The following is a 10,585-nucleotide window of genomic DNA, read 5'->3' on the forward strand; positions in this document are numbered from 1 at the left end:
AGCCTATGATGTCACATTAGGGTTGGAAGAACAGATTTTGACCCTTCAGTTAATTTATTTCAAATACGATGATTTTAACTAGGGGGATAAATTTAGTCACTATTAAAGTGTCTCTGTTCTAAATCATGATTCTCTTAGTTAGATTTGGGTTTCTCTAGATTATAATAGATTTTTTTTTCAACGTTTATTTATTTTTGGGACAGAGAGAGACAGAGCATGAACGGGGGAGGGGCAGAGAGAGAGGGAGACACAGAATCGGAAACAGGCTCCAGGCTCTGAGCCATCAGCCCAGAGCCTGACGCGGGGCTCGAACTCACGGACCACGAGATTGTGACCTGGCTGAAGTCGGACGCTTAACCGACTGCGCCACCCAGGCGCCCCAATAGATTTTTTGAAAAATATCTTGATATTTTTAAATGTGGTATGGTATCAGTGTCGCCACTCTATCCTACAAATTTTGATAGTGGGCTTTCAAGTCTTCAGTAGAAATCCTGTCAATTTCCTTTTTTTTTTCCACCTCTTTCTTCAAATTTCCTGAATCTTATTTCTACCCATCAGCCCCATGGTAGTACTAGGGTCAGTTAGGTCCCTAGTAGTAGCAGTTACTACTAGGTTCCTAGTAGTAGTTAGTTACTACTTCCTGAAATGCCATTCCTCTAACAAAAGTACATAAATATCCTAAGACTGGGGAGTCCTTATCACAGCATTTATAATAGTTTCCTTCAATAGCATTGATTTAGATGTGTCCATGTGGCCATCACAAAGGCAGTCTTGGGACATCTGTAATTTGAAAGGTAATTTCATTTGTAAGAAGATAAGAGTGTGTGACTGTTACCCCTTTGAAAATAAATCTGCCAAATCCCTGTGTTCCCTCAATATAGCTCATCAGCTGTCATATGACCAGAAAACATCTGTTCTCAAAAAATTGTACCTACATGGAGGTCAGATCTCAAGCCGAATAACCTAATTCATTTAGCAGTATTTAGAATTATCACTGGTTTTCCATGATCATTAATCCTAAGAATCTATGTTAATAATTGTTCAACAGGCTTCTGCAAGTATCCCTCTGAAGTGTCTTAACTATTTAACAGAATGCACTCAAGATTCAGTGGGCACATGTCCTTGATCCCCAGTTACCTGAATATCTTTAAAACATAATCAGTGGTCATAACTGAGTTACTTTTTGAATAAATATTACATCTGCTCACTGGGATATAACATATGCTTTTGTTCTACTACTCATGTTTCTTCTTTTAGAGATCCAGTTTTTACTGGTTCTACTAAGGGCAACCACAGAAAATATTTTTGTCTAAATCTCCCTTTTGTTATGTGCTGCATATTTACCTACTTAGAAGTTCTCTTGGATCTATTTCCTCCAAATTCCATTGATAAGATTTGTCACTCATAATTTGTTCTACAGCTTTTATCATTTTTTACCAAAGATGAGAAGGAAGCCATCTTGGCATCAAGTTCTCATTGTTTTCCCATTCCTTTCTTTTTATTGCCCCCAAAAGTGCTTTAGCTATTATGGTGTATGGTTCTTAAAGGAAATCTGGGACACACCTGAGATAATACATAGTTAAATCGCCAAATATGATTCATGGGAATCAGTGTGAAACTTGTCCTGCTTTGTTTCCATCTCACAAGTAATCGAGATGCAATGGCAGAGTGGGAAAAGGCTCAGGACCACCACCAACAGGTTGAAAAGGCTTTCATATATAACTAGAAAATTGTATAGCAAAAATTCAATTTTTCCTACAAAACCAATGGGAGTAATTGGGGTGGGAATAACTTTCAATTGTTTGAATAGTTAGGGTATTTGGCTTGATTCCAGACTCACTGTTCGGATTAAGGAAATGGTTATAACAAATGTTTTTACTCCTATGAACTGCTTTTTTGACAGTTTTCTGGCCAGTGGGTTAACTTGATAGTTTTATACCGTAAGCTGGCTGATACAGCTAATTGTAGTCCTTTGAAAGACTATGGGCAATTTGTTACTAGACATGGTCAAAATTGCTCTCATTAGGCAAAGACCTCAGATAATTCTAAGGCAAGAAATACTAATCATGTTTTATGTGATGTTAGAGAGGTATTAAATCAGGGAAAAAGCATATAAAAAAGTCTCTTTGTAGGGACACCTGGGTGACTCAGTTGGTTAAGCAGTACACTCTTGATTTCGGCTCAGGTCATGATCTCACAGTTTATGAGTTCGAGCCCTGCATTGGGCTCTGCATTGACAGTGTGGAGCCTGCTTGGGATTCTGTCTCCTTCCCTCTCTGCCCCTCCCCCACTTGCTCTCTGCATCTTTCTCAAAATAAACTTAAATAAAAAAAGTTTTCTTGTAAAGTAGATGTAGTATAGTCACAAACCTCTAATAAGACAAATTTGGCAAAAGGGATCACCGCATACACAAGTAAATTGCTTAATTGCCCGTGGGACCACTTATAGTGTCAACCACAAATCTCCCTGTCGCCATTACTGTATGGTCTGAAACTTCTGTTTTGTTCTCAGAGCAAAAAGCTGCCCATCTAACTAATGAAAGTATCTGTATTGAAAATCACATTGACTTTTTGGAAATCAGAAAGAATGGGGCCTACTGGCCCCATTGGAATGAATAAACAGAACAAGTTGGACTGACAGCACTCAGGCAGACCCATAATAAGCAAGGTTTAGAATCTGTTCTAACCCAACTAGGATTCTAAGCCTTACCTGATAGCTGGAAGGCTAAGTTGAAGATAGTATCAAGCTGTGATCTCAATATATATAGGTTTCACCTGGGAATCTCCATTAATTGTAAATGACAGTTTCTTTCCAGGGATATTATGTGTAATCTTGGATTGTACCTCTCACATGGAAGCCAAGTATTAACTTCCCCCCCTCCTTCGCTGAAACATGATGACTTATTCCTTAGGGATGATCATAGGAGACATTCAATTGTTGAAACACCATTAATAGATCAAGTAGCCCACAGATAATTGCAAAGATCTTTACAAGGGCTACACTTGGTTAATTTGCAGAGTTTTGTGTGGAGATTACTGATTTACTGCTGTGCACCCTATCTTTACAACAGAAGTCATCCAAGTAGAGTTTTACTTCTGGCTTTAAATGAAATGATAAATGACACCACTTTGGCCGTGAGCACAGTTAGCTCATACTCAGCTTAGTTTATAAGGTTGTCAGGGATGAAAGAACTATCTTAGACTTCCTTCCTATCAAGCCAAGGCAGAATTTGTCCCATTGTTAATATATCTTGCTATACATGGATTAATGCCTTCAGCCCCATGGATGGGTCAACAGAGAAACAGGGAGAAAGGCATCTGGCTTTCTAAGATAAACCCATATGATCTAAAAGGGAATATGTTCAGTAATTTGGTCTGAGAACCCAGAATGCATGATTAAAGTCAATAATGAAGGTTGACCTTCTGCTTTTTGGAGACCTCTTGGTAGTAGACTTAATTAAATGCTTTATTGGACAAACTGAATGGATTTTGTTCCATCTCTGCAATACAAATTACAGCATCCAACAGAATGATATACTCCTGGAAAATTCTCCCAAAGCCAAGACAATATAGCAACAAAAGTGAAGTTTGGGAGAGAAGATTCTACATGGACCTTTCTCATGTCTGCATCTTTTACAAGTAAGGTACCAAAACTTTTTGCTCTATAGAGGCTACTCAAGAACATTTGTATAGTGAACTGTCTTGGAAGATAGCATTTCTCTCAATAATCAGGGGAACATTTGCTTTTGCCTTGGAGATAGAGATAATGTAACCCTTTGGAGCAAAGGTTAGGGATGCTTACATTTGTAATAAAATATTCTGATTCCCGAAGATCAGAATTCCTCTTCTCTCAAGCCAACCCCTTGGCAAGGAAATGTGTCATCTGGCTGTCCTTCCGTCATCCTGTAGGAACTTGGGCTCAGGGAATAAATTGCTGAGAATAACAACCTTTCCTTGTCTCTGACCAAGGAGTCTGTTTTCTACCAACATCCAAGAAATTGTGGCAGATGTTTTTGTTGCTCAGAGAGTAAAATTTCTAATTATTTAGAAATATTTACAACTAAAAATTCCAGCAAATGATTCAGAGAAAAGAAGAAGCCCCATTCCCACCACCACACTCCATGATCTTAACTACATGGAGTAGTAAGATTGACTACTTACTGCTGACTAGAGCTACCATTAAGTTCTCATCTATAGGTCTTGAGCAAATAAACTAATGGGATGACTAAGTGTACATTATACCCATCAATAGTGCCAGAAATGTGCTTAAACCCTCACTCAGGAAGGAACTGATATTCTAAATAGTATGGAACAAAATGCCTTTAAAGGTTAGAATTGCTAAGAGGTAGAGGAAATGGTCATTTACGGGAACACTACAGTCTCAGAGCAGGACATTTCTGGACAGTTATCTTTCTTCTCAGGTGGCACTGGAAATACAGATTAAAAAGGGAATTTGACTTCTCTATGGAGAAGCTAGTTGGAATTGGGCAGAGAAGGGAATAACTCCATGTTATTATTAAAAAAGGTTGATGAGTAGTGATAATGTATCACATGAAGACACTATCTATAAAAACGTGTTCTAGATATCTGGAACATGGATATGTTCACAAGCTATTACAATGTAGAATTACTCATCACTGACATCTAGTTTCCACCCAGTCTTGGAGAATATGTAATTAATGGCCAAAGGTAATTTATGCTGGGAAGAAATAAGAATCATATTGTAATTTTAACTGAAGTTTAATGTATGAAATATTTTTCATCATTCTGCAATATGTAGGTATAATAACAAAAGGGTTATATGTTCATTGCTAGAATTAAGTGAAAATCAAACTTGTGTAGACAATCTCTCATAGGATGAAAGAATATTTCTGGAAGCTCATTTTGAAGCCTCTAATTAATATCCACCTATAAGAATTACTGGCCACAAAAAAAATTTAAAGTAAATATAGAAAGGTTACATAATCTAATACGATCTTACAAATGTTCAAACAACTTTGGATAACAAAAACAAAGTAATGGAACTTGAAATAAACTGTTAAAAGACCTCAGAAATACTATAGCCACTACCAACATTTTTAGTAGCAGCAATTCATGATGCCCATTTATGTTTCAAATCCAGATGGTCATTGGGGTGTTAAGAGGCTTATTCTTTTGGATGAAATACTGCAGAGACTGTTATAAGACAAATCATAAAAAGACAACTGAGATGTATACATCTGACAGAGAAGTCGGAGAGTGTACTGAGAAGAAAAGAATTACTCAGAGATCTACAATTCATTCTGGTCAAATCTCTTTGAAACTATGCTAATGAGGAGTGTCTGGGTGGCTCAGACCTGGCTCAGGTCATGATCTCACAGTTCCCTTTGTGAGTTCAAACCCTGTGTAGGGATCTCTGCTGTCAGTGCAGAGCCCTCTCTCTCTGTCTCTACCCCACTTGCACGCTCTCTCTCTCTCAAAATAAATAAACTTAAATAAATATGCTAATGACAAATATTTAACAAATGCATTGATGGTGTTTAGTAAACAGAATGTGCCTGGTTTGGCTAGGATTGCTAATGAATCACATGCAAACCTGTATCCATAGATGGGGTTGACACAGAGCTCCCTGGAATATGTCACAGAAGCTATGACATATAAGCTGGATATGTCTCGTTATGAAAATAGTTATTTATTATGTCATCAAAGGTGACATACGTTACTTAAAAACTCATATATTATATCTGGAACTCAGTATTTCCTAATGAGATGAGTATGAAATTGGGAAAATTTGTCTATAGTCTAGACATATTACTGCTTCACCTGGTGCCTCATGACTACTTCTGCCTTTGAAATTTTAATTAAAATGTGATATTGTGGAAGATCTTAGATTTTTCTATGTGATTTGATCTTCTGAAATGTCATGTTATCTCAGTGTATAATCTATTGAAAGGATGTATACACTCTACCTGAATGGCATAAGCTTTAAATGGAGAATTTTTCTTTTGTCAGACAAATCAATAACCTAATTTATTTTTGAAAATCTATTTTATTATAATATACTAAAAATTGACTCCTACTTATAAGTGAATGAGTCTGACTTTTTTTAAAAAAAAGAGAAGGGATACTTTTTCCTATGCCAACAGTTTTAAAACAGTTGCCTTCCATTTTGCTTATCATTAAACAGAAAATTGGCACCTGATAAAAGAAGTTGTATTTACTTTTCTTGAAAGAATTTCCTTTTGGATTTCACTGAATTACCTGAAGCAGCACAGCATTTTCAAATGTAAAAATAAAACATTTGGGTACATCTCTCACACCAGATTAAACTCCTCCTCTTTATGTGTTTAACACTTTACAAGACTGCCAGCTATAGAATTTGGTTCTCTCTGTTTGATCTGATTGTTAACTACTGTTTACCCAAGAAAGTTGATTAACCTAATTTTTCTTTTCTTGGGAATCACTTATTTTAGATTGGACAATCCAAATGCAATCACCAAGTCACTAAGTATATTGAACACAGTGTGTTCGGCACGAGCTCCTTCCAGATCCTAGTGTTGTGATTCAGTCATTGAAGAAGAAAAGAGAGAAGGAAGGGTAGAGGAAACAAGATAAAGATGGCAGAGAAGCTAAAGGCACAAACTCTCCAGCTTTTTTTTTTCTACAAAAGTAGAATTGTGGAGTTTTATCTTACATCTCTTTTTATATGCTATTCCTGTAATAGATGAGCCTTAGAGCACATTACAGGAGGTTTGGTTATTTTTCCCTAGACCCTGAATTAAGGGCCAGCACAATTTCATATTGCATAAAACTGCCACCCAGGGCTCAAGGCTCTTCTTTTTGTGTCCTTTCCCCAGTGAGAGGCTCACATTTTCTGCTTCACTCCTCTCTCCAGATACCTTGGCTGTCATTATTGATTCACGCTTCAGATGCAAAGTATGATCTTTCCCCCCCATTCTCTAACAAGATTGTGTTTCTCTCAGTTAACTGGAGTCTAACTCTAAGATGGAGACTTAGAGTAAAATGGGTCTAGTTACTTTGTCCAAGCCCAGGGGCAAGAAAGGGAAAATGGAAGACTCAAAAGTTTCCTTCCATTCACATATATTCAGTTTCTTGACCCAAGAATAGCAAGTTTTTGTTTTTGTTTTTGTTTTGTCTTGCTTTGTTTTGTTTTGTTGGCATGAGAGGCTATCATGCAATAAACAATCATGTGGAAAATATGCTAGCTAAACCACCAGATTAGATGCTCATTTCTTGGAACAAGCAAGGAATGGAAAAAGCTGTACAACAGAACTGCTGAATCTCCCTTACCAGTTTCTAGCCACAGAAGCAATTATACCATTTAATATAATGATTTCCTATGATTTCTTCTTCTATCTGAAGAGCCTTCCTGAAAGCACTCACAATTTTCCTAGAGCCTGGTGATTAGGCCCACCTTGGCCTTTGCCATATTTTGTTACTCTGGATCATATAATGTGTGGAGCATTCATCCCCAGTCTTCACTGTGTTGTGTGTTCCTTGAGATCAGTGAGTCTTTTACCTCAAAGAGGGTCAACATTTGTGGTTTGATTAAATAATAAAAACTCTTTTGAGCTTTTATCAGCAGTTAACATTTAAGTAAATTCTGTCCCCAGTGTGGAGCTCAGCCTCATAAACCCAAGATAAAAGCATCAAAACTGAGCCAGCCAGGCACCCCTCTTTTCACAAATATTATCCTAGGAGGAAACCCACCCTTCACAAGACATCTTAGAGGTTTGTTGGGACCCCACGAATTTAGGCCTACGAATAGTAAATCAGGTCTCGGTAAATTAGTGACTACAAAGGCAGGGGGGTGTGAACAAATCTTACATACAGTAGTACCTTCTTATCCATGGTTTTGCTTTTCCACTGTTTCAGCTACCTGCAGGCAACTGCAATCCAGAAACAGATAATCCTCCTTCTGATGAATCATCAGAAGGTCAATAGTAACTTAATGCAGGGTCACAATGCCTATGTCATCCACCTCACATCATCTCATTATGTAGGCATTTCATCATCTTGCATTTTTACAAGAAGAAGGGTGAATAAAGTACAATAGAGAGACGACATTCACATAATTTTTATTACAGTTATATTATTATAATTGTTCAACTTTATTACTTATTGTTCCTAATAGTTCTCTGTGCTTAGTTTATAAATTAAAATTTATCATAGGTAGGTATATGTAGGAAAAAAGCATAGTGTCTACAGTAATTAGGCATCCAAAGGTGGTCTTGGAATATATCTGTTGCAAATAATGAGGAACGTCTCTATTGACCTATTATGTGCCCAACCCTTCATACAAGCTCACTGAAGCAATTTAGCTTTACCAAGTCGTCATTTTATTATTAGTAATGGATGAATTGACTGTGTGAATTGACTCACAGAGAGTTAGAGTTAAAATTGCATTTTAAGCCTGTAATTGCTTCCAAGTATATATAGTCATCATTGGAAATAAAGTTAGAGAATAAATTCACTAGTAGAAACGTATATGGAGCAATTAAGTATCTTTAAGGAAAATCCTTATGATTAATGAAACAGGAGTTCAACATTGTTAAACATGTGTATTAAATTGTAAAAATTGTGGGTTAATTGTAAATATTTTATTGGCAAAAGTATTGAAGTAGGGCCATTATCTGGACGATTATTAAAAAAATGAACAAAAGCCAAAGTGCCATCTCCTCTATAAACAAAGCAATAAACACTTTGCTTCTTTTAGGTTATGTCAATTGACCCCAAGTGCTCAATGAAATAGTTTATGAATGCTGAGTGAATAACCTGGGACTTCATAATTCCATTCTCTGATGGAGCTCTCTTTATGTTTCTTTAGACACATTTTTGAAAACATGTATTTTTATTCTTAATTTATTAATACTTTAACATCAATGTAGCTGGTCATTTACAACAACTTCTGTAGTAGGATCATTATTCCTGCAACTTCTAAAACTCAAGTAATTGGCAAAATAGAAGTTGATACTAAGTCTAAGTCTATAAGGTCAGAAGTTACATTTATCCTTCACACCTCCCCCAAATCTATGTGTCTCGTTTGCATTCTTTTTTTTTCTTTCAACGTTTTTATTTTATTTTTGGGACAGAGAGAGACAGAGCATGAACGGGGGAGGAGCAGAGAGAGAGGGAGACACAGAATCGGAAACAGGCTCCAGGCTCTGAGCCATCAGCCCAGAGCCTGATGCGGGGCTCGAACTCAGGGACCGCGAGATCGTGACCTGGCTGAAGTCGGACGCTTAACCGACTGCGCCACCCAGGCGCCCCGTCTCGTTTGCATTCTTAATGCTGAATGCCCTCCATTGCCATTGACAATTGTTTAAATGTAAGTTCTACAACTACTGCAAACCATGTATTCACTGTCTTTGGGTAAATCAAAATACATGTTGATACTGCAAACGTGAAATGTCTCCATTAGTAACTATAAGATGAAATCAGAAGAGTGGACAGTAATATATGTTAGTGAGAGACAGGAGAGGGAGATTCTTAGATACAGTATTGCGAGGACATTTAATTGTTTGAAAAGGGGTTGGAGAAATTTATTCACTTTAAACTTTTAGTGAAATAAATATGATAATTCCAATAGTAGCCACTTAAAAGGTGAAAAATAGAGGATATCATTTCCAAAATGTTAAGAAAAACATGTAATGAATATGAAATCTGCATAATAGGAAAGAAAATAATAAAATAACATGGAAATGAAAAATAATATGGGAGAAATAAATCCTAGTATGTAATATTTCCATATTTGAAAATGCAAAATTACTTAATACTGAATAATAATGCAAATACTACTGATGTAGACTATGGGATGCCACCCAAATGGTACTTAGAAGAATATTTATACTTCTAAAAGTTTCTATAAAAAAGAAAAATGTATTGCACTTAAGTGATTACATTTGAAAAACAGATAGTCTAAAATATTAATGAAATAGAAATCTGATTTAAATAGCAAGAAAAAGATTGACTAAACCAAAAAAAGAAGGAAATTGTAAATAAATTATTGAAAAGAGCTGAAATAGAATACAGATACATAATGGAGATGATCAACAAAACCAAAGACTTTGAAATAAAATGAGCCACCAGTGATTATAAACAGTAATTTTATGATGTCATCGTCAAACTATTTTTTTTTGCTGATATTCTTTGGGACTCAGATGTGCCAATAACATTTCATGTTCCTCCATCACCATGCTGTCATAGTGATGTAGTCCATCATTTGTAATACTCTTTGACCTTCTGGATTGAAGTAATGCAAACAGCATCATTTTCTGCACACCTACCAAAATTCAAGTATATTTCCTTGAAGGAAGAGATCTGAGATGGAGTCAAATGCAGAAAGCATCCACTTTTGTTGCGAGGGGTATATACCAAACTACTTTATCAGGCATTTAGACATAAGTGATCTAAATCTAAGCTGATAATTGAGATACTGGATTTTACATTCTACAAGGAGGAAGCAGTTACAAAATAAACTGGCGAAAATGCAGGGGAAAAAGAAAGGGCAAGAACATTTATAGCATTGCCAGTAGCTGAAACCACAGTAGAGTTGGTTCTGACTCCTAAGTCTTTAGCGTTCACAA

This window comes from Felis catus, chromosome A1, assembly GCF_018350175.1.
Source record: "Felis catus isolate Fca126 chromosome A1, F.catus_Fca126_mat1.0, whole genome shotgun sequence".
In the NCBI taxonomy this organism is placed as follows: domain Eukaryota; kingdom Metazoa; phylum Chordata; class Mammalia; order Carnivora; family Felidae; genus Felis; species Felis catus.